The sequence below is a fragment of the Catharus ustulatus genome, chromosome 9 (genome assembly GCF_009819885.2).
Source record: "Catharus ustulatus isolate bCatUst1 chromosome 9, bCatUst1.pri.v2, whole genome shotgun sequence".
Taxonomy (NCBI): Eukaryota; Metazoa; Chordata; class Aves; order Passeriformes; family Turdidae; genus Catharus; species Catharus ustulatus.
In genome coordinates this window covers 14,330,607-14,354,318 of record NC_046229.1, presented here as the reverse complement: position 1 = coordinate 14,354,318, position 23,712 = coordinate 14,330,607, and the positions used below count along the sequence as shown (strand labels likewise).

The 23,712-nt window shown below is 39.5% G+C and overlaps 1 protein-coding gene across 28 annotated transcripts in view; it reads right to left on the bottom strand.

Moving 5' to 3' along the window:
* ADGRL2 (adhesion G protein-coupled receptor L2) overlaps positions 1-23,712 on the bottom strand; it is a 386,257-nt gene that overhangs the window by 141,715 nt on the left and 220,830 nt on the right. The window contains exon 1 of one of the 28 annotated variants that reach the window (XM_033066959.2): positions 16,215-16,413. The exons of 24 other annotated variants lie outside the window; for them this stretch is intronic. The gene's annotated coding sequence lies outside the window, so the exon portion shown is untranslated. Of the gene's footprint in view, positions 1-4,584; positions 4,604-5,718; positions 5,740-14,524; positions 14,625-16,214; positions 16,414-23,712 lie in introns of those variants that run through there. 3 more of the 28 variants (XM_033066958.2, XM_033066960.2, XM_033066961.2) reach the window with 3 other exon arrangements.

The window sequence follows — 23,712 nt, the reverse complement described above, 5'->3', positions numbered from 1 at the left end:
GTTTTATCATGAAGCAACTGAGAATAAAGCCAAGAGTGCGGACCTGCAGGACAGCAGGAGTCATATTTTCCCAGACCCAAGCGGCAGCCACGGCACAGATCACCAGTGCATCCAGGATGTCACAGCCCATGCCACCAGAGAGCTACAAGTCACAAACCTACAGTAATAAAGCTGTTCCTTTTTTTGGGGGGAGGGTGGGAAGGGGTGGAATTCTCTTGTATACATTGGCATTCAGTGTTTCACCAACACTGCAGTAAAACCACAACTTGTCCAGTGGTCATATGAGCTTGAGTGAATGTTGAGGAGCTACTCCTTTACAGGTCTGTGAGCCCCAACAAAACTCCTCTGAGCATACCTGCCCAGTTAGTACAGCAGCAGTTAATACTTCATATTTGCACAAGATCTGAACAGTTTTCTTTAGGTAACATAAATAATGGCTGCAATTAAGTACTAAAGGATATATTAATCCTATTTCTCAGCTTTGCAGAGGCTGTGAACACAGTTGTGCAAACTGCTTAACCACAGCACTGAAATAGCAGCAAATTTTCTCACTGCTCCATGTATTTTTCGTAAAGTCTTGCCAATTAGTTTTAATAATCTCTTAATGCTGCAGCTTTATTTGGTGCATTTGTTATTACGTATCTATTTAAAATACAAACTAAAATAAATCACTGGACATCTTCCAGCAGACCTACTAAAAATTTTCATTTATTTGAGTAGGATTCAATTAATGTTAGGACTTTGGCAACTTTTTTTTTAATATGTAAAATTGTATTGAACAAAAAGAATTGTTTTAAATAACTGCTTAATATATTGAGTGATTTTCTGTGGAAAATATGTAAGAACTAAGAAATTTACTGGCTACGGAATCTTAATGATAAATCATATGCTGGGGGAATATTGAGCTAAATATAATTAAAATGAACCAAATTTTTCAATTGGCTCTTAATTAGATAGACAGCAGAAAGATGCTGACTTCACTGTTAGTCACTATATTCTTATATTTGTTTTTTTAAATTAAAATCTGTTCAAGCAGTACTTGCTCATCATGCCACTGACCAAAAAGCACTGTAATCAGAAATAATATAATTAGAAGTGAAGATGGCAGAAGGATATATGAATTCTGCACAGGTGACAGAAGCATAAGAAGAATTTTATTCACAGGTATACTTGAAAGGTTATATTGGTTTTATGTGCTCTGCTTGGCAGATTTTTCAGTCATGAGCCAAGAACTGCTGATTACTTGCATCCCATTTGCCAAATACAAAACCTTTATTAGTCATAACAGCACGGCTGTTCCAAACAGACAAAGAGATATAAATAATAATAAAAAAGACAGAAGAAGAAAAAGACTTGCCCCTTCTTCAGGGTTAGTTGTCTGTGGGCAGTTAAGTATGACTTAGTGTGGCTTCATTTCTAATGCACGCTACAAGTAAAATGACTACAGTGTGGATTTGTGCTTTGATTTGTTGTCTTGCAAACAGAAGAATACTGATTTTAAGAGGCCATTCATTATGGCATTTGTACAAAAAGAAAAATGGTTAATCTATCTCACAGTTATATATACACATTCTGAATATGTTTCAGGAGAGCACATAAGGCTAACAATTTGGTAAGAATATTTCTGCATATATTTTCCTCTTTCAAATGTAGAAATTGTATTCTAAAACACTAGACAACTTTTTAAACTATAAATATATGTAAAGCAAATCTACTGCAATCTTTTTTAATGCTTTTAAAATTAATTATAAATACTTGTAATATTAAAGCATGGATAAAATGCTTTACCTCTTACTGAATTTTTATGCATTGTTAACCCTTTTTTTCTAAGAACTGCTTCTTCTTAGCTTGAGTATAACAAGCCAAGTGCCCTCAACAATGCAGTCACAGTTCACACTCTTAAATCGGCTGGAGCTCCACATTCACTGGGGGTAACATTCATCCTTTTGTGTCTTCTTTTTACTTACAGACAAAAGATATGATCGCTTTCCACAGTTCAAAATGAATGAAATGTGAAGCCAACCTAAGAACCTACAGGAGCTTGTCTAAAATAGAAAATGTTATTCTTCTTCTGAACACAAAACTAAAAACAAAGTTCCAGAATTTTGCACTAGATTCAACATGCATGGGTTACTGGCCACAGATGAAGCCATATGCTGCTACCATGATAACAAAAGTAATGAAGTTTTGAGTGTTAACTTTAAAGCAGCTTTGAGGTCCCAATTATTTTCCAGTAAACCACAAAAAAACTCACATTTAAATCCACGGGCAACAGCTCCTAGAACATTTTCAGAAGTGGAATAGATCATGTCAAAAGAAACATGTACATCTTTTCTCTGATGATCAATAACAATTTCAAACAGATGGGTACAGAATCTTTCTATAGAAACTGTTACACATAGAATTAATCCAAAGCATCCAGGAAATGTCTTACAAATTTAACCAATACTACCACTGCATGTCTACAGCGTATGGAACATGTACTGGAAGTTGCTTATACAATAAGAATTGCCATCTATATATTTTCTTAATTTGGAATTACCTTATTCTAATTTTGGTACCGGAAATCAAAGAAAGAAAGGTATTTTGTTTGTTTAAACACTCACTATTTTAGTATTTACTGGTTTATAACTCAAGATATTAACTTAAAATATGTGGCTGTTTCATCACACTCTGTCATGAAGACTGCTGTGCTACAATGCAGTTATTCATAAATGACTATATAACCTAATGTATTTTGTTCAATTAGTCCCCATAAGTGTTTTTTATTGACAAAACACAATTTAGTTTTATTAAACGTGACTGGAACATTGCTTCTGCCAAGTAAGTGAGTATTAATGCCTCACTTTTTTAGGTTTTTTTTTTAAACAGATGGAAAATTTTAAGAATTAAGGAACAGCTTGAATGCCACTTACATGAAAATTGTACAAGTATGACATTATTGTCACTTTTGTTGCTTGCAGTAATTTAAAAAATTATCTAAGTTACTTATCACCATAAAAACCTGGCACTAGTGAAAGAGAAAACGTGTTGCGCTACAGCTAAAACAAAAAAATTACATGATTTTATTTAAGTAGGCTCTTCCAATGTAGCATGTAAATTACTGTTGTTCTACCTTCAAAATACAAGGTTGTGAAAAATATATCTTAATCGCAGCTGCATTATCCTCACAATAGAACCAAAGTTACGTACACGTCTTGATTTTCATATTGTACGGCAACCTCCACTGAGTGGAATTTCTGAAACCTCACCAGGAAAGAAAAAGACAGACTGTGTAAAGAAAGATTATGCCCTTGCCTCTCACAATTCCTCAACAAGATTAAATTAACAAACCTCTCTTTCTTCATCATCACTTACACAACACTATTTTCCCATGCAAAAAGGATGGTACAACTTTTCAACTCCTAGCACCTACCAAAATCTCCACGAGAGACATAATTTATATATTTTCTGTAAATCTTACCATTATAATCCTATTGGGGTGTAATTGCTGTGGCTAATATTCTTACCCTGTTATGAAAATGCTCAACATAAATGTGGCACTGAGTTGTTAAGATAATACATGATCATGCTGTGAGAGGGTAATACCTATACAATAGCCCTTGCCAATACCATAAATCTCTTTATTAGACAACAACCTATTACAGGAGATCTACTTAACTGTTTCCCTACTTAGAGGGCCATTTGGTGTTACAATAACAAGCTGACTTTTCACATTAGAAAGGATTAGCCAGTATAAATAATAAATTGACACAGAGTTACTACTCTTTTAGATATGGTAAATCTTTCCTGGTGTTTAAAAAGAGAATCCAAACTAAACCCCTAAGATCGCATTAGGATGAATGTACACTGAGTTTAAAGTTTTGTTCATTTAAACTAACAAGAAGGGAAAAAAAATCAGCTCTTTGACCAATTTACGCCCCAGATTCATTACAGGAGAGCATATTACAGAAAGCTGTTTCTAATTCATGAAATGTGCACGCATACTGCTTTATTTCTTGACAATATCATAGCAAATCATCTTCAAATTTACTGAAATATTTTAAAGTAAAATGATTGCCACCATTTTTCCAGAGATAAATAGTACAGAATTCATCTAAGTACCATCTATTATGCTTCTTGCTCAGCAAGTGAAACTGTACTACATATGAATTATTTTCCTCTCTGAAGTCTTAACTTTTTGAAGGATCACGCACTTCCATCATCCAGATAACTGCAATACAAATTATAAAGCCTGCAATACACCAGATGATTTCTTTCATTGTGCTAAATTAAGGCTGTATCACTGCCTAAAAATCAATATCTGATTCTTCAAGCTAGTTTTTAAATTACAATTTACAAATAAACTTAGGTTAAGACATTCCTTGTTCTTTGTTGTTAGCATTTATTAAAGCTTAAGACAGAAATCCTTACAGCTGTTTGCCTGCTTTAGTCCCCGTCTGTATCAATTCATTGATTTGGATGAAATTAATTCGCCTCTTTATATTTTAAATTGAGAAAAATCAAAATTAAGAGTTAGCCTTTCATCAGCAGTCGCCATGATTATGATCCATAACACTGCTTGCATAAATAAAAAATACTTACCTACTGCTTTTTGGCTACCACACTACTCTGCACGAGATGTGTCGAAGACCTGAAAGTACTCTGCTGGCTCTCTCATGCTGACATGACATTTTTAGAATCTGAGAAGACAGTTGATGCAACAAAAATCTGCTTCCTGTCATACAGAATACCAAAACTGTCCTCTTGCACCTCGACCAGAAGAATTGTTTTCCTCATATCCTTTCTAAACTTCTGATAAAAAGGCACTTCTTAGAAATACGAAGTCATTTTTTTAAGTTGGCTTGTGCTTATTGATGTTTTGAAATCTTTGCCCTCTGTGATTTGCTGTTACTGATGGACAGCCTTTTTAAAAGCTGTCTTGCAGAGCCTTTCTGCTCTGCATAACAGAGAAGGCACTGTGAAATAAAATTGTACTTACTGGAAACAATTCAGCCCTGAATGCCTTGATTACTCTGATTATCTCATATACAAGCTCCCTCTGCAGGTAATAATAAGAATGAGCAAAAATATGTGAAAAATGTGGGCAACAGCCAGCATAGGAAACCGAATAATCAGTCATCATTTTAAAGAAACTCCCCCAGAAATCTTTCTCTGATGTTATCCAGCATAAGGAGGTAACACAGAAAACAGTCTCCTCTTTTTTTTTCCAGTTCTGTCTCTCTTCTTGTCTCCTTGAAAAAGTTAAGCATTCAGCTTTAGTCTTTCCTATATCAAGTCACACACATTTCTTTTTTCAAAGTCATCTAAATGCTTTCAATACAGAAAAAAGATAAAAGAAAAACAAAAAAAGAGAAGAGAAAAAAAGAATCAAAAAATTGCTCTCCTTATCCAGAACTAAACAAAAATTAAAGACCACCCTAAACAGCAAAACAAGTTCATCTGGTACATTTTTCTAAGTGAAAACCAACCAAACAGCAGCATCCCTTCATTGTATTTATTGCTAAGAGGAAAAACCCAATGTCACTTTTGGATACAATTACACATACACTCCAGCGAAGTTTAAAATGCAATTGAACTGAATGGTAAGTTATCTTGAAAATTAAATTATATATTTTTTCAAATTTCCTATCAATTTAAATCAAATCATGAAGTAACAATGTAGTATTCACCCAACTGGAAGTAAACTGCTTTTCTCCCCAAAGATGTTACCCTTACCTTAAAGTGTCTCAAGTTTGTTTGCCGCAATGGCATGAGCTTTCCAGATAAAAATCCCTTCAATGCAAATGGGACAAAGCTCCTGTGAATGAAGCTATAAATATTAAGTAATTGTAATTAAGCCTTCATCCTATCTAACCTTTAGCACACACTCAAAAAACTGGGAAGCCATCAGGCAACATTAATTTCTCTTCTCACACAGCGAGAACTAAAGTATGCCTGTGGTTTTGCTTCTCTTACAGAGAGAAATCTCACTTTCTGCAAGTAGTGCCTACAGACGCATGAAGAACATTCATAAAATAAATGCATATACATTGGGCATAAAGTCACATATACTCTGTGTCAACTTTAATTTTCACTGGGAAAATAAACTCCAAAATACAACCTTCTAAGGTTTCAATATCAGCTTAAAAAAAAAAAAAAACAAAAACAAACAAACAAGCAAACTAAGAACACAAAAAATAAAAAACCCCATAGAAACAAAAACAAACAAAAAACAAAACAACAAAAAACCTAAACAAAAACTCAAAAAAAACCCCCACGAATGGGAAAAATACTCCTGATATTTCAGCATGGCTCCAACCATTACATAGGACAAATATAAGACAAATTTTGGGTGGTCACTTCAAAATGATGAGACTGCTGCAAATAGAGCTCTTCTTTGCTGATGGAATATCTTTAACAGTTGGATCATCAACCAGTTACTATGAGATACTATTATGCAGCTGCTCAAATGAGGAAATAAATCAGGGGGGTAAAAAGATAAGCCAACAACTTTTAGGAGAGATGATGCTCTATTCAAGCACGGGTAAGATTACTGCCTGAAGGGCAAAAGGATTTCTTCTCAATTTCAAATTATGTCAGCCTGCACCTCCCCTCTCTCTTCAAAACAACTCCCAGCCTCAACCTGTTTTCCTGGCACAGAAGCCCAGCCAGGAATACACCACTGCTGAGGCACTTGCTCTCCTTGAAGCACTTTATACTGATTTACACAAGAATCAGCCTCACCAATTGACAGTCTTCATTTAAGAAATACTTATTAGACTGAAGTAAATAAAAGCTGATGGAGACACTGCCAACAAAATAGTTATGAATTGGTCTTCTGTAGAACACTCATTTTGTTCAAAATGAAGATGCAATCATTACTCATTCTGGGAAAGCAGGTTTTTCCAAATTGGTAACTTCACATTGAAAAAGCCTAAAAATAGCGTAATAGTCTAATGAAAGGATGCCTAGATCAGAAGAAAAGAATTCTGCCTACCATCAACACAGGCATCAGGAATTTGCCAGAGAAATGCAGAGTCAACAGCAGAACTCGTTCTCAGAAATATTTTTTGAAAACGTCACTTTATTTAGAAGCAACGCTGCCTACTGCGAGGGAATTGTTTCTGAACACTGCTCACCCCGGCGTACACTGCAATGCTGGAAAAAATTACAAATATGATACTGTAAGAGAATATATAGAAAAGTGAATTAAAGTCTCCTTCTGGCATGTGATCGCTCTCCACCACTGCAGCACTGATTTCACAGTAAGGCTCGCTCTCTACGCACACCCGAGCCCATCAACAGCAGAGCAAGTCTGATAGTCAGGAACAAGGTCGGTCATCCGCTCCCCAGCTGCCAGAAACAACTTTGAACAGTAATCGGCGTTATTATTCTGTCATCTGGATTCAGAGCAGTAATCGGTGTGAGGTGTCGACTGATGGGAAAATACCAACAGAGGGCACAAAGGAAAGCAGCAGCCCAACCTGAACGAGAGACTGGGGATTTTATCACATCCACAGGCAACTGGATAAACACAAGTACTCTAATTTTTAAAGCATAATTCTCCAGGGATAAATCATTTTGCTGCTGCTTTGCTGCTATTACCTATTTTTCCAACAGTTACAGACACGAATGCAATGTCCAGGAAGGAGCTGCACTCTCCAGCAGTGGTGCACACCCAGTGCTCGGCTGCTCCCACGCTGTCCCCACCACAGCAAGCAGCCAAGAAGCCCAAGAAATGGGAAAACTCCCTTCCCTACCATAAAATGTATAAACACTCCCACACCTATCTATGAATCAAGACATCCCTTATTTAAGTGTTAAACACAGTATCAGAACTCGGGATCTTAAATAGCACTATTCATTCATGTTGTTTCATTCCAGCTTTTGTAGCGCATCGCAATCAAGCAACACATCGTTAACATATAAACATAGTATAAAAACACTCATCTGTGTTACATTTAAGAAAAACTGCTCCCCTTTTCCCTATATTGCCTGTTTTGCAAAAGGAAGTATCTTTCTTGTGTGATAGATACCCAACTTTGTATACAATACATTGTTTACATTGTAAAACAATAGTAAAGAAAAAATATTTCAGAGTTGTTTAGTACATCAAGGAACAAAACAGGCAGACCATATTTGTGTGAGGAAATGGCATAAAATAAATCTCTTATGACAAAAAAGCCCTGAATTACATTAAAAGGAAAATATTCCCAATACTGCATCTACGTAAGAAACACAAGTAGCTTCTTATTAGCTCTAACTAGATTTTCTCTCAAGCTAGCTACTCTCAGTACTGAAACACAGACATTGATACTTAAATCTTTTTGTGTAAATGTTGTGTTTATAATGTGCTCCTAAGAGATTAAGATTAGAAAAAAAAATAACCACACAACTAAGACAGGCCCTATTTTTCTCAGCCCATGATCACTTGTCAAGCCATGATTAATGCTGTGCTCTGTAGAGGGAGACATTACATCTAGGCTACAACAGACCTAAATTTTACCCTAAGGCAGAAGTCTGATTTAAACATCTCTATTCAAAGTGACATTTGTCCTCTCTTTTCAACCAGTTTCCTCTGAAATTCCAGTAAACTGACTTTGTGACCTACAAATGGTCCATTGATTCTAACTTGTCGTGTTGCCTGTCCTTGTAGAAAAGTTAGTTTTGGTGACTGAATGAAGCAAGATGCTATGCATTCAAGAAAAATACAGGAGCAGAGTCCATTAGGTGCTCCATTAAATGCACTGTTGGATAACAGCAACTAGAATTCAGGGCTGTAAGGATTCCAGCTTACACAGAAAGGCTAAAGATTAATACTGAGGTCAACATTAAAAATCAGAAAATATTTTTATATTGAGAAGTAACAACGGCCTTCATATTCTGAGGTGATGAGCAAAGATATTTTTTTTGTATTACAGACAAGAAAATGGGCATCGTCAGAGCCACCCTGAAAAGTAATTACATTTTATCTCTTGCCTTTCACTCTGAAATGTCTGCTAAGGTATTTACATTTGTCTGTTATGAGAACAACAAGTGAAAAAACTAGTTGTTATCACTTATCTCAAGTAAATACTATTTCTCCAGTGAATGGTATTATTCCATCTATTTTATAAAGTTATTGTTAGATCCTCCGATTTATCTGTAACCGCTATTGTCGGAATAAAAATAAGACATGCTTATACCTTATAAAGAAATAGAGAAATAGCAGACCTGGAAATGTAGAATAGTCAATATCCTTCTTACTGAACATGAAAAATGCCAACATTTGATAATATTAAGCAATTTAGACAGTGCTGGTAAGTTCCTACTAGCCAAGGTAATCTTATTTCTGGTGCTTTTCAGGGTAAATTGATTTTTTTTCCTCCTCTTAGCTGCTCTGATAATTGAACGAACATATACAAGTGTGATGGGATTTTACTTACCAGACAACACACAAAACATTCCCCAAACATGGAGTATCTTACTCATAAAAACAGATTTTTGTTGTAATTAAGCAAACTGTATTTAAGCTTGCTTTGTGCCAGAGTAACAATCAACAGCATTTTGCTAGAGACTGCACTCTACCTGCAGGTGTTGAGCATTGTGCTTGCTTCAGTCAGGCTGCAATGCTTTTTACTATCCCACGTTTCTAAATAATTTGGATAAATGGCAAGCTAGAGTTGGTTGAATCATTAGAGTACCTCATGAAATCAGAAAGAAAGAATTCATGACATATGCATATTACATATTCTTTTAAAGCCCGTAAAATGCTCCATTTAATGTAACAATCCATAACCTGGAGATGCTACGATTCTGAATTTGAAGACTTTTTTTCTTCCTCCTTTTGGAATCAATTTCTAGTAACTATCAGTTTGCATCTAGAGAATGCTGTCAGATCGTAGCACTCACTAAGCAAGTGTATTTCTATAACTAAATTGCTGATATTAAGCGACAATCTTCCCAGTCCATGCTGTAGAAACACATCTCGTATATTAGAGGCTGAAAGAAACATGAACTTCCAGAAAATTATCCACTGAGGAGGGCTTTAAGCCCATCATCTTTCACCTTTTAAATGAAGAATGTTAAAAGGAATCACATTTGCTACAGACAGACTAGAAGTATTTTCTACACCAGGTATATATTCAAATTAAATCACGCATTACCAATATTCCAGAGCCACCTGCTACTTTTATTTTAAAAACTGTTGGAAACAAAATGCAGCTATCTTTGAAAACTATTTAAATATTAAACACAATTGTTAAGAGTATTGAGAATGGCCTTAAAATAGGTTGTTGTTTTTCCAGTTTTCTTGACATCCAATTACAACCAGGATGGTTTAAATTTTTTACCTGTTTCAAACAGAGGGTGTCTTTAAAAACAACAGACAGCTTTTAAGTTTAAAAGTTGCACATAAATACTTAAGGAGGTGAATTTCTTGCAATTTCAAATCACTTTTGTACATCACAAACATCAATCCTAAAAAATGCTTTCAAAGAGTCTGTTTAACATGACATCTCCAAGTAACATAACTGACTGCAAATTTCACTAGCCTATGCTCTGAACTACCTTGATTCATAACTGACTGCTTGTCTACCTGTGCATGGATGTGACTTCCATTACACAGCACACGTAGTTTAACTTCTTCACTTGCAGCTGACTAGGTAAAAACCACCATTTGTTACTTCCAGGTCCTGTATAATCAGTCATCCACAGATATTCCTTAGTGGAAATGCAGAGGAATCACAGAGCATTTTTTGATATAAAGTGTTACTGGTAGGTTATTTGTCATTAATATTAGGTATGGCACAATCCCCAGCAGGAGCCATTCTACAAGGTAACAGTATTTTCTTACAGGCGTCAACATTTTGGATGGACAGAGGATGAGCAAGGGCTTGGAAATACATAAACTTTTAGTCCAAATTTCCATAAAAACTTATGAGTGTGTTTGTGTGCTCTCTAGATGTCAAACAATTCTTTCTACTGTATGGTTACCATGATTTACATGAATTTATGACACACTATCTAGAAATGCATTTCAAATATAACTTTGATAAATATTTTGCCTAGCTAGAGACTTCTCTCTCCAAAACCCTTAAATGAAAATTATGGACTTTTAAAAAAAGCTGTAATTCAAAACTGTAGCAAATTTTATTCATCACAACGACTCTCATTTAAAAAAAAATACCTATTCATCAAAATGTCACGTCTGCATATCACATTTCCAGAATAAAACCAACCATATCATTACATACTATTAACCATAAAGACTAAAAAATCCTAAGATTATACTACCTTGCTAATTTAAATGTTTATAAGGTGCTTCCTTACTAGAGACCAGGATTCCTGAGTAACCCCTTTCCTGACTTCATGCATTAAAAGTGGTAAGAGATAAATAAAACATTGAGAAAGCTTCTGAAGTGATCAAATAAGAACTAACTAAGCACACTTTGGTTTTTTTAAAGCTTTCCTCTTGCTCATTTTAAGAAGGGAAACACCCAGAAGCCTGGTGTTAATGTCTCTGCTGATTGTGAAAATTGCAGCAATAAAAACTCCAACTGCTTGTTTTAAATTAAGACTTGCAAGACTACATGTGAGATCTGTATCTTTACATTAGTTTTTATAACATTTGGAAGTTTGGTTGCCTGCTTTGATGTTGGTCTATTAATGAGCAGGGGAGCCAAAAGCCAGAAAAAAAATGTTTACTGGAAATTCTCAAGTCAAAACCTGAAGTAATTGGTTTGTTCTACCCCACATGATTCAACATCCTGATTCCCCCAACTACCAGCTCCCCGAGCTAGCTCAATGTCTACGCTTTGTTACTGTTGCCAACAACCCACAGTGATTGAAAATGGCAGCTGAAGTGCTGCTGCAGCACATTAATTTTTCTCTAAGTGGTCCAATTTTGTCGTCTGAATGTTGAAAATCTTCTTTTTGCTACTTTTTTACCTTTAGAGATTTGTCGAATTTGGGGTTGCTGTCACACAAACCAAAGTGCGACATTTCCAAGACAATTTTGAGATTATCCCTAATAGCTGAAAGGATAATGCGCTTTCTTTATAGCCCTCTGCATTCAAAGCAGATTAGTTAACAGCAACTTAAGTGTGATAATGGCAATTACATCAATATGTTCCTTTTACACCACCAAAAGGTACTACTTCAGACAGCTGAAGATATTAGGTAAATAAACTGCTGGAAATTACCTGAAAGTAATTATGTAATTTTAGGACCACTAAATACATCTATTTACAAAATGCCCAAGTAGCCACGTCCATCTAAGAATAAGAAATCTATATATATTACTTGATCAAACTGCAGTGCTTTTCACCAAGACATACCACATATGCCCAATTCCTTCATTACGTGAAAGGAAATTGAAGCCTGAAATTGAATATCCTACTCTAAAGGCACATCACTTTCATGGCAGTAAAAGAAACACCCCCCAAATGGTGAACCAGAAGAAAAAAAATAATAATAATAAAACCACAAACAAACATCACCCCCCTCCAAACACCAGACCAAATGCTACACATTAATGACTTTAACCAACTTTTCAAAAACACAAAAAACGTGTTTTAGTATCTGTATCATTCAAGTAAAAGGTTTGGAAAGAAGCAATAGGCAAGGAATATTTAGGAAGTTCTTTTTTTGCCAAAGATATAAACCAGAATACAGTTCCCAAGAAACATCTGGTCCCTGGAAAAGGTCCCAAACTTATTGATGGATAACTGGATTTTGCTTGGCTTTTGGGTTGCTGGATTACAAATATTGATTTGCAAAGGTAATAAAAGGGTAGGCCAGGCCACATCCCCTTTCAAACTCAAGAAAATTGTAACAAAAAATTTAAAAACTATGAACATGTTGTCTCGTAAAATAACTTGCAATGCGATAAATGTTCTAAACAGCCACCAAAACAGCACTCCTGCCATAGCTGGTTTCAAATTATTTATTATAGCGTAATACTAACCACAAATTAGGTTATCTTAGTAAACACAGTATCACTGATTAAATGAGATTACAAGAATTACTCATTTTCACTTTTTCTATAATGAAAAGGAAATGGAAGCATATGGCCGGTGGTGATCAAAACTTCTTTTAAAACTCTCCATAAAAATATCTATTATTCCAGCCTACCCACCCATTAAGGAAGGAAGCATATTTGTTTCAAAGGCCTGGAGCCGAGAGGTCTTTTATTACAAGATTTCATTTGTTTTCTGAAGTAATTAGAAGGTCTTCCCCATTCATCCCTCCACGCAGTAACGTGTAGGCCATACCCAGAGCATGAGCGCGGGAGAAAGGGCTCTCCAAATCCCCCTCCCCGAGAGGAGGAATCAGAAACCACGCCACAGTGCCTGTCATAAAAGGTCACTTTTTTTGCTCGGAACAAACCATTAATCAATAGAGTGTAATTGTCCGAGAGCTCGCAAGGGCTCTGCAGCGGAGGGACCTTGTTTTTCACTCGTATAATTGCAAAACAGCGAAAGTTCAGAAACATAACCCAAATCCACCTCCCCATTTTACCCCTTTACAATTCCCACTGCCCTTTGGGCCTCTTCTTGGAAGCAAATGGAAGACAAGCTGAAGTTTTCTCAATTGAGCCGGAGCTAAGAAACCTTTGATATGCTAATACCCTCCTTCGAACGGTAAGAATTCACACTTGCATTAATTCAAACAATTTCTGCAGAATGATGCGAAATGGCACCTCTTTTCGTGGCAAGCAACAAAAGGAGGGAGCCGGGGCGCCTGAGGAAGCCAAACAGCAGAACATTTGTTCCGCAGGATTCCTTCCGTCGCGCACAGGGGCATTTCTGGGCAAAGAAAACACACCTGAGCACCAGCAGAGCTCTTTACTTTCTGACAAACCGCGCTCAAATCCCAGCAGGGCCGGCGCAGACTAACAACAAGATGTTATTTTTAGAGCCAGACACAGCAACGGTGCCTCATGACACACTGTTTTCTGTCTCCAGATGGCCCCAGATTTCTACATGTGAAAATAAATAGAAATAAAAAGAAGAAAAAAAACAAAAAAAAAAGGGGAAAAAAAGTTGTTCGCACCCCACAGCCGACAAAGGGTAATTTATTCCTCTTCCCAAAGCCACCCCCCACCTCGCACGGGGTGAGAGCCGGGCGCTCGGCAGAGTTACACAAATAAACCCGCAACAGGTAATTATTTAGCGAACGGACGCAACTTTGCGCGCTGCGCGGGGCGCGCCGCGGAGCCCGGGCCTGGCGGGCGGGCGGACCCCGGCCCGCAGCCCGAGCGGGGCGCAGCGGCGGCGGGCGGTGCCGCGGGGCTGCGCGGGGCGCGGCGGAGCGCGGCCGTTCCGCGCGGGCGGAGCGCGGCGGAGCGGAGCAGCGGCGGGGCCGCGCTGCAGAGCCCGGAGCCGCGGGCTCACCGAGGGGCGCATCGCTCGGCCGGCGGCGGCCCCGCGGCAGCGGCAGGCGAGGCAGACCCTAAAGAAAGTGCATCGCTGCCGGAGGCTCGGCGGGGGAACATCCAGAAGTCAGGGAGCAGGCGCCGGCAGGAACGCGCGGCGAGGCTGCGGCGCGGGGCTCCGCTTACCTACGTCTGGGAGCCGAAGGCGGCCGGGGTCCGTGTGCCCGGCGGGACCCGCGGTCCGGGTCAGCCCGCCGAGCGCGGGGCTGCGGGAGATCGCGGCGGAGTTAGTCCCGGGCCCGGCGGCGGCGCGGGAGCGGCGGGCGGGCGGCGGGCTGGGGCGGGAGCGGGCGGCAGCCGGCGCTGCGGCTCGGAGGGCTGGGGCAGCGCAGAGCTGGGGCGGCTTCTTCTCCACGCAGCCGGCCGGGAGGGTCTTCTGGGTCTAAGTCAACATTTTCCTGCAGTTCCCCACACTCCGCTCCGCAGCAAACGCGCGATGCAGCCAGGCTCCCGCACGCACGCACACAAGAAATATATTCAATTAAAAAAAAAAAAAAAAAGCCGAAATGGAGAGGAGGACGGGCGCAGTGCAGTGTGTATGCCCAGCCTCAGGAGTCCCTTCTGTGAAGCGATCAGGAGGCGATGCCAGCAGCTGGGGCAGCGGGGAACAACTCGAATGTTACAATGGACCCCCTCCTCCGTGTCTCTGTCGCTCGCACCGATCGGATTCACATCTCCCGGGATGACATTCTGGCCTCTGGCGGAGTGCGGGGCCGGCCCCTCCTCGGATTTTCTGCTCTTCCTCCCTGTGCTGCTGCCCCGCCAGCGACTGGAGATCGGGCGCCGGGCGCTGAGCGAGTAACGCGCGCGGTAATGGGAAAAACGCAATACATACACACCAAAAAAAAAAAAAAAAAAAAAATCCCAATGAATGTATGGCAGCCTCTCCGTGCTCGTGCACCGCTCCGTCTGCGGCTGGGGAGCGCCAAGTCCTGACACGGACTCTCTGCCGGCTCTGAACTGGAGTCACCTCCAGCCTCCTCCCCCTCCAATCTCCACCCCTTCTCCGTGCGCTCCCACCCCTGGGCTCAGCTAATCATATAAACATATTATCACGTAGAGCGGCATCGGCGAAGGACAAAAATCTCTCCCTTCCTGTCTTTTCTCAGCCCCCCCCGCCCTTCATTCATTTGGTGGGGGGGAGGGGGGTGCTGAAGGCTAAATAGCGGCCGCTCGGCTCCAGAGGCCGCGCAGCCCGGCTGCGCTCTGCGCTGCCCGCGCCGCCGCCGCGGATGGCGAGGGGCGCGCACGGCCGCGGAGCCGCTCGCCCGCCGCCGCGGAGCCGCTGGGCGCCCCTGCCCGGCGCCTCGGGCCCCGGCGCTGGCCGGGCCTGGGGCTGGGGCCTGCGCCGCCCCCTCCCTCTGCCTCCCCGGCGGCTGCAGGCGCGCAGGCCGGCCGGCCGGAGGCGTCCCCGCCGCACCTTGGTGCCCGTAGCCGAGCGCGCAGCGATGCCGCGCACCCCGCCTGCTGCGGGGCCCGAGCCGAGCAGCCCGGCCGGCTGGGCTCGCCGCGCCGGGCCGGCTCTCCGCAGCGCAGCGCCTGTCCCCCGCCTCCCCTTCCCCGGCATCACCCAAAAATCGTTCACCGGCTGGGCGAGCAGCGAGAGAGGGCAGGCAGGGCGGGAAGACGGGGGGTCCCGGCACCCCAGCGCCTTCGCGGCTCCGCTGGCGCTTTCCTTCGCTCCCTCGCACTGACATGGCCCGGCTTCTGCCCGGCAGGGACGGCGCGCCGAGGCACTGCGATGCGTTAGGGAAAACATGTCAGGGCAGGGTAAACAGCACTTGGAAACGATTTAAAGGATACTCAGTTGACTCACTGCTCTGCTCGGATACAAAACGCAGTCTAGTAGCGTTGTTGCATTCTCCCAAAAATCTGCTCTTGGAAACCAGGTCTGGGATTGTAGGGTTTGGGTTTCTCGTCTGTATGGATGCAAAACACTGAGGATCCGCTCCGACCTTTCGGGATGTGCAGCATGGGCAGTTCCCAGCTCTCAAGGTCAGGGAGAAGCAGCCGGGCACCAGCCAGGGCCGGTGCCAGCGGGGGGCGAGGGCCGTGCGCGCGTCCCACGCTCCGCGCCCGCCGGGGCTGCGCGGACCAGAGGGAGCCACAGCCGCGGTCAGAGCAGCTCAGACTTGACCTGATAACTGCCCCCTCCCTTTGTTTGGGGGTTTTAGCCATCCCCTCCCTCGCTGCAGCACTGAAATGAAATCCTCTCAACTGCCTCTTCTCACGAAATCGCATGTACTAGGCAGGACCACTTGGGGGTTGATCAACCCTTTTAGGTCCAAAGCACACAGACAATCCAGAGCACAACACCCACACCACACCGGAGAATCAGGATCATTACCTTTGTTAATGGTAATGATTTATTTTTTTACTTAATCATTTTGATGTCTCTGTATACCTGTGCAATTAGTGTTTAGAAATTGTAGCATGTACTAAGAAAAACATGACATGCTAAAAGGAGGCTGGATCTTGAAGACCTTGCAATACGGAGTAGTGAGAACCATAGAGCTGGTTCAGGGCTCTTCAAAATCACACTAAACTTTCAACAATGATAGCAGCAATCTCGGGGGTGAATATCTAGAAGTCACTGAAAAATGGACATGCCATAGCCACGCTGACCTTCATCAGTTCAGGGTGTCTGTCCAGGGGACTGCAGAGTGGAAGGACAATCTCAAGCTTTTAGGACCAAAGGAGGAGTTCTGCTATAGCGAGCAGTGCACCTTCCTGAGGCTGATTTCAACTGGGCTAAATCTGCAAAATGCCTCAAACAGAATGGAAGGACAGATCATCTGTCTATGCAATAGTTTTGCACCCCCTATGTATGGGTTTCTGTGAAAGCAACACATAGTAAAAGAGCACAGTCTCTTAAGTTCTTCATGTATTCCTAATAGAGCCAATTGCCCTTTCTTGCTTTCCTTATAAACACCTGTGTAAACCCTATATAACCCCTTATGCATTTCTAATGGAATTAAATATACAGGCATTTTAATTCATTTTATTAGAAGCTGATTTTCATTGAAAGTATTGGATGCATCTGTTATGGAAACATGCTCAAAAAGGGGTGACAGAAATATAAAGATATACTGACTTGCTATGATTTTACCAAAGTTTTAATTAGAATCATTCTCAAGTCCTACTCTTTCTTTCTTTCTTTCTTTCTTTCTTTCTCTCTTTCTCTCTTTCTCTCTTTCTCTCTTTCTCTCTTTCTCTCTTTCTCTCTTTCTCTCTTTCTCTCTTTCTCTCTTTCTCTCTTTCTCTCTTTCTCTCTCTCTTTCTTTCTCTCTTTCTTTCTTTCTTTCTCTCTCTCTTTCTTTCTCTCTTTCTTTCTCTTTCTTTCTTTCTCTCTCTCTTTCTTTCTCTCTCTTTCTTTCTTTCTTTCTTTTTCTTTCTTTTCTTTCTCCCTCTTTCTCTCTTTCTTTCTCTTAAATAACTGTAATTGCAGATAAGCAGCGATAGCCCTGAGCTAACACACTTTTGCTCAGTTGATGAGAACGGGATTTAGACAGAAAACTGTCGATAATACAAGAATTATCTAGGGTTGATGGTTTTCCTTTGAGAGGACATGAGAGAGAGAAGTTCTGTTTGCAACAAAAAAAAGTCTGTTGGGTTCTCTAAATTTTTTTCTGCCCACAAAAAGATTGAAAAGAACTGCAGAACTAGGCTTTGTGTTAATATTTGCAGAAGTCAAAGTGAATTCACCTATGTGGATTCAAATGTAGGACTGAAGTTCATTTTCCCTCTTTTCATCAAAAAACTTCTGGAATCATATTTCTTTCTACATGCAGAGATGGAGTTTTACAACTCTTTTACAACGGCAGGCTGTAAAACTGAGTTTTAAACAATTGCTAAAAATGCAGAAACCTTTTAGCATTTGTTTCAAAAACATGTTTCCATTATTTCTCATTGAAGCTGCATTAAGATATAAAAATACCTGGCAGAGGTGTATATTGTTTTGGCAAGTATAATACTATTATTCAAATGATTAATTTTACTTCACATGAAACAGCATATGTTTCTTTAAAAGAAAAATTGTACACACATGTACCCATGTTTAGTTTTTACTCAGCCACAATTATTGCCTGATTTGAATATTAATATATAAGAAGGAATTATAACAAATCAAGATCCTTTCCACCATTATGACTTCCTACTATTTGCTTTTTGCCATAGCCCTATAAAATATGAATCTCGCTCCACAAAGAAGCAGAGACAAGTAGATTTTCCTTCAAGTCTTGCTTTGCTGCAACCGTGCAAAATACCTAGCTTGAAAATACCAGAATGTTTCCTTATGTTATATTCTTATCAAAATAATTTGCAATATTTTCTCTCCACTCTTTAACTAATATTAAATATGTAATATTTCATGTTAAGGTGCATATTCTGTGTGTATTGCTGTAAGTTACCTTCATTAATCTGCTGGATGATGTCCTTGAAAAACTAAAAGCAATTCCATAGCAATTTATAAATAATCGCAAAAATTGTGTATCAGTTAGCATTTCCAGGGACTACATGTAGGACAGTACCAACTGGAAAAGATTGGACTGTCAACTGTGTACTTGAAAGAGATGCATCTGAGAAAAATGATTTAACTTGTGGCAAAAAGTGGCCAAAATATGATGTCTGTAATATGATCTTATAGGCTGCTCTAGTTTTGGTTGGTTTTTTTTTTTTTTTCATAGAATTGGATTTTATATCTGCCTATTCTTAAAAAGGTTAATTTAAAATGTTTCAATACCTTGATAAATAATATTTTGTATTGCCCTAAGTATCAGCTCCCCCATGAGTAATGGTTTATGCAGCCTATTTTTTTACTACTGGAGTTTTATGACTGAACTTTAAATACTAGCGACTGACATTTCCTCTTATCTGTCTGTACTCCTGTGAATAACGTATCAATGAACCTGTAATTAGATGTAATGTTGGCAAAGACTGACAGAAGAGGTAGTAAATATATGTGTGCATTATTATCAGCTATAATTGGTGCACTGATATAAAGACACAATTTAATTGCAATGATGTAAAGACTTCTGGTTTTTTTCTCAAGGAAAAGTAACAAACCATTAAATGATTTTACCATTTCAACATAAAACAGAAAAGAGAAAATTTTGCTTACTTTGTTTAAGAAAATCTCCAATTAATTTTGTAGGCAGATTTATATAAATAAACTGTGAATGATACAACCCATAATAGGAAATATACAATGTATTGCCTTAAAAGTTTGGAAATATATCTTGACAATTATGGTTGTTTTAAACTAAGTAATTGATTTTAGTGTCACTTGGGGAAAAAAAATGAAACCCATCAATAAAATAAGAGAATTCTGCAGCTGTTCCTAACAAATAAATGTAATATGAATTTGCATTTTGCATAGTTTACTTCAGTAATCAATTTTAATGACTCATAATCTATATCATTATTTAAGAAATGACAAAATCATTGACTTACTCATAACACTTGCTAATTGTTTTTAAAAATAAATTCAACACATGACTAAGGAAACACCCATTTCCACTTGCTTTATGTTAAATCAACATCTAACCACTCATGGTGATTTCATTCAAAGAAAACAGAAGGAACACATTAGCTGTGTGGTTAAAGAGATTGATGGGCTTCAAACATTTTAACCATGGATGGTTTTTTTCCAACTGTAGAGACGCATGTTTTTAATTTAAATAGCTTCAAGAAAATGAAGATCATGTTATTCAACAAAACTGTTTTTTCTTGTTTCTTAGAAATTAATTTAATTTTGTTTAATTAAGCAATATTAGAAACAACCTTGTTCAGAGAAAATGCAGCTATGAAACAAAAGCATGTGCATGCCATATTAACTCTTATTCTGAATTAGAATTGTTGTCTCACATTAATAAATTAGAAGAGATCAATATGATTTCTGCCAGTGAATTTAGATGCAGCTTTTTATGCAGTATTTTGCAGTTGCCTCTCCACTCTCAGGTAAATTTGGGGGAGCAGTGGAGCTCAATGTTACTGAAGAAATACATTCCTTTGAAATTCAGGTATGTTGTTGGAGAAAAGTTTACAGTTTAATGCTGCAGGCATTTACAAAGGCCAAAGAGTTTTCAAGACTGAGCTGTTAGGAGCAATGTAGCAGGACACGTTAAAAAAGAAATGAGTACAATTCCCTGTTTTCATATGAAAAGCTCAGCACTGAAGCTTAAATGGTCATATCAGGAAAGGGACTGCAGTGCTGAGCTTTTGGGGAAAGAGATACGTCCTGAGATCCCAATTCTCCAAATAGGTTTGCACATTCTAGGCTCCCTTTTCTCCAACTCCTCTATCTGTATAGGCATGCGTTCTGCATTTGGGCAGCAAAAAAATGGTTTTGTTTTAGTATTTTAAGGAGAGAAGCCCAAGAGAATACGAAGAAATTAAATAGATTTTTCTATTTAAAATAAATGCAATTTTGCCTGACAGACAGGGAGCTCCTTCTCCTCCTCCCCCTTACACGACTACATTATACAATTTGCCGTGACTTTGCTCAGTCTCTGTAATCTGCAGTGAGAGAAGTACCCCATGACTCAGGCTGGCATGTGTGGTGGCCTCAGCATATTCTCACCATCTCTTCTTACTTCTTGCAACCCTCCTGCTCAATATAAAAGAATGGCAACAATTTGCTTTATCAAATTCCAATTGCATCTGGGCTCCAATCTAGAAGTCATATTAATTACATAGTGCTTTTAAGTATGATATTACCTAGGTTTCTGGCCACTCTTCTGTTGCTTCTGTATCACAAAATGAAAGGTAATGCAAAAAAAAAAAAAAAAATTCAAAAGCAAATCAATACATTTGCAAATATGAACCCATGAAGGAAGGCTTTTCTCTTCTTACCCAAACACCTCACTTAATCTGCACTGTTAAAATCCATACTCTTGATGGAACAGACTAAGATTTGAGGAGATGTGCCCAGCTTTACAAACCCTTAAAGATTTAGATGCCTACACTGGGAGTAAGGTTAAACTTACGTTCTTGACAAGTTATGGGATAAAATGCAATAAATTCTTGGACCACCGACCAGAACTGAGGTCTCCCCATACAGGTTGATTGCCCAAATCATTAAGCTACAGAGTCATGTTTCCTCTGGTGTTCTCACTTTCTAGCCCAGTGCATCATGAATCATTTTCTGCCTGGTGCAAGACTTCAACAGGAGAAGTGGAGAATATTTCCATCTCCAGTCAGGTTGTGGGTTGGAGAATTGTTTAGCTGGTGAGAAATGTGCATTTGAAATCCTTCAAGGAGAGGAGAGAACTGATCCTGTTTCATACACTGGACAAGTCTCCAACTGCTAGTTGCAGAATAAAGCTACACCCTTAAAAGAAAGGGATGACTGCTGCTGGGTTTAGTGGCAGACTAACTGCATTCATGGGTGTCAGATGCTCTTAGAGTTAGGCTGTCACCTTTAACTGGTCAGATTTGTTCTACACAGAACCTTAGCAATAATACAGGTGCAGAGCTCCTTAGTCTGGTTTATCTTGACTGAAACAGTATTTGGCATGATGAGTATTATAGCTGCAGGAAAATTTGATATAAAAAACATGGAAGCGCCTGTTGAACAGACACATCTTCCCCAGGTAGGCAGCATTTAAGCAGAATAGTCTTTAAACTTAATGGTTTAAATTCTTTCCATGTTTCTCTTTAGGAGTCAAGTTGCAGAAATTCTATACGTTGCCTACATGAAAACCTGGTCCATAGTCATAATAATCAAGTTGAGAGATACGGTAATAGGTTACGAACAGGAAAGGACAGGGTGCTCACAATCAATCATGAACAGAAAAGAACCTCCCACTGGGACTTCCTCACCTCATGATTGCAACTTTCAAGTTTCCCTTACCAAAAGATGGGGCATAAGAGCCATATTTGCTTACAAACTTGCATATTTCAGTTCTCTTTTGCTGTTTTCCCTGTGTCTCAATCTGTATTATTCTGTTAGACCAAATGTTTAATTTTTAATTTGGAATTTCCAGTTGGTAGCTTTAATCAAGTCAATGTTAGTTGTGCTTTGCATACAGTTATCTACTTCTACCCATCAGTTCCTCATGCCAATCTGGAAGTGCTTTAACCTCTGCTGATTGGTTATACTTGCTTTGATTTTGTTATGTGGTTTAACACGAGGACTTGGTAGCTTGTATTTTTTCTAAGATTATATTTTTCCCTTTTGTTACTGATTGCCATTGAAATGGTGAAAGTTATGTGATTGGCTCCCTCTGGAGCAGATACCAGAGATGCATCATGGATCACTGGTCAGAGAGCCTAGACACAGCAGCAAATTCAGTCTCCCTCCCCTCCCCATCAACTTTGCACAGCGGCACTGCTTTGCAATCCATCTCAGCTGACATGAGCAGAGAACGGAGAGGGAGACCCAGATTTGTTTCCAGGTTTACATCTTCTAGTTCACATTTTGTTGTGCTTGTGTTACATTGCCAGGTGTAACTCTGGCAGCTGTAAAGAACAGTCATTTTCCTTCACCGAAACCGCCTATAAAAGCCTCTGCTTCGGTAATGATTTGTTATATATTACAAACACCTGCAGCACGGCAAATTAATATCGCTAAGTATAGGGATCAAAGATATTCCACCTTCTTTTTCTTTAATTAAATGATCATTTACTTTTGACAGACCTCAATGTTTTTGACAAATAGACTTGAATCTGATTGAAGGTATGGCTACGCCTTCCTAAAAACACTGCAGTCAAAGAATGACATTAGTACCATGCTCCTGTTTTGAGGAACATCCACTGACTGCTTAGCACTACCGCTAATTATGAATAATAAAATGTATTCAGTAATTAATTAAGATGCTATTCTTCACCTCACTGTGAGCACTGGCTGCTGTCTGTTGACTACTCAGCACCAAAATATGATCTTTTTGTATTATATCTGGTAAATCATAGTTCTACATTTAATATATCATTAAAACAAGACACTTGAACTTTCATGAAACATTTGGAAAGCAAAGAGACAACCCTTTATGCAACCCTGTATGCATTTACACAGGAATGGCAGAATTTTCTGCATATGCAAGCACTGAATATTACTGGAGAATAAACCCTAAATTTGCATTGCACCATGTAGGTTCCAAGTTTCACCTTTTGGTTTTCTCTTCCTGTTGCTTCTTTATATGGCTATGTCAGTTTAATTTGCTTTCATCAGAATTTTTGTTGACAGTAAAATTAATGTGCAAATTTCCTATCAGTTGTATATATTAATATAATTCCCTCTCAAATACAGTTCATTGAAATTAGCACTGGTAAAAGGTGGGATACATATTCATACAGTTATTTACATAAATCCCATT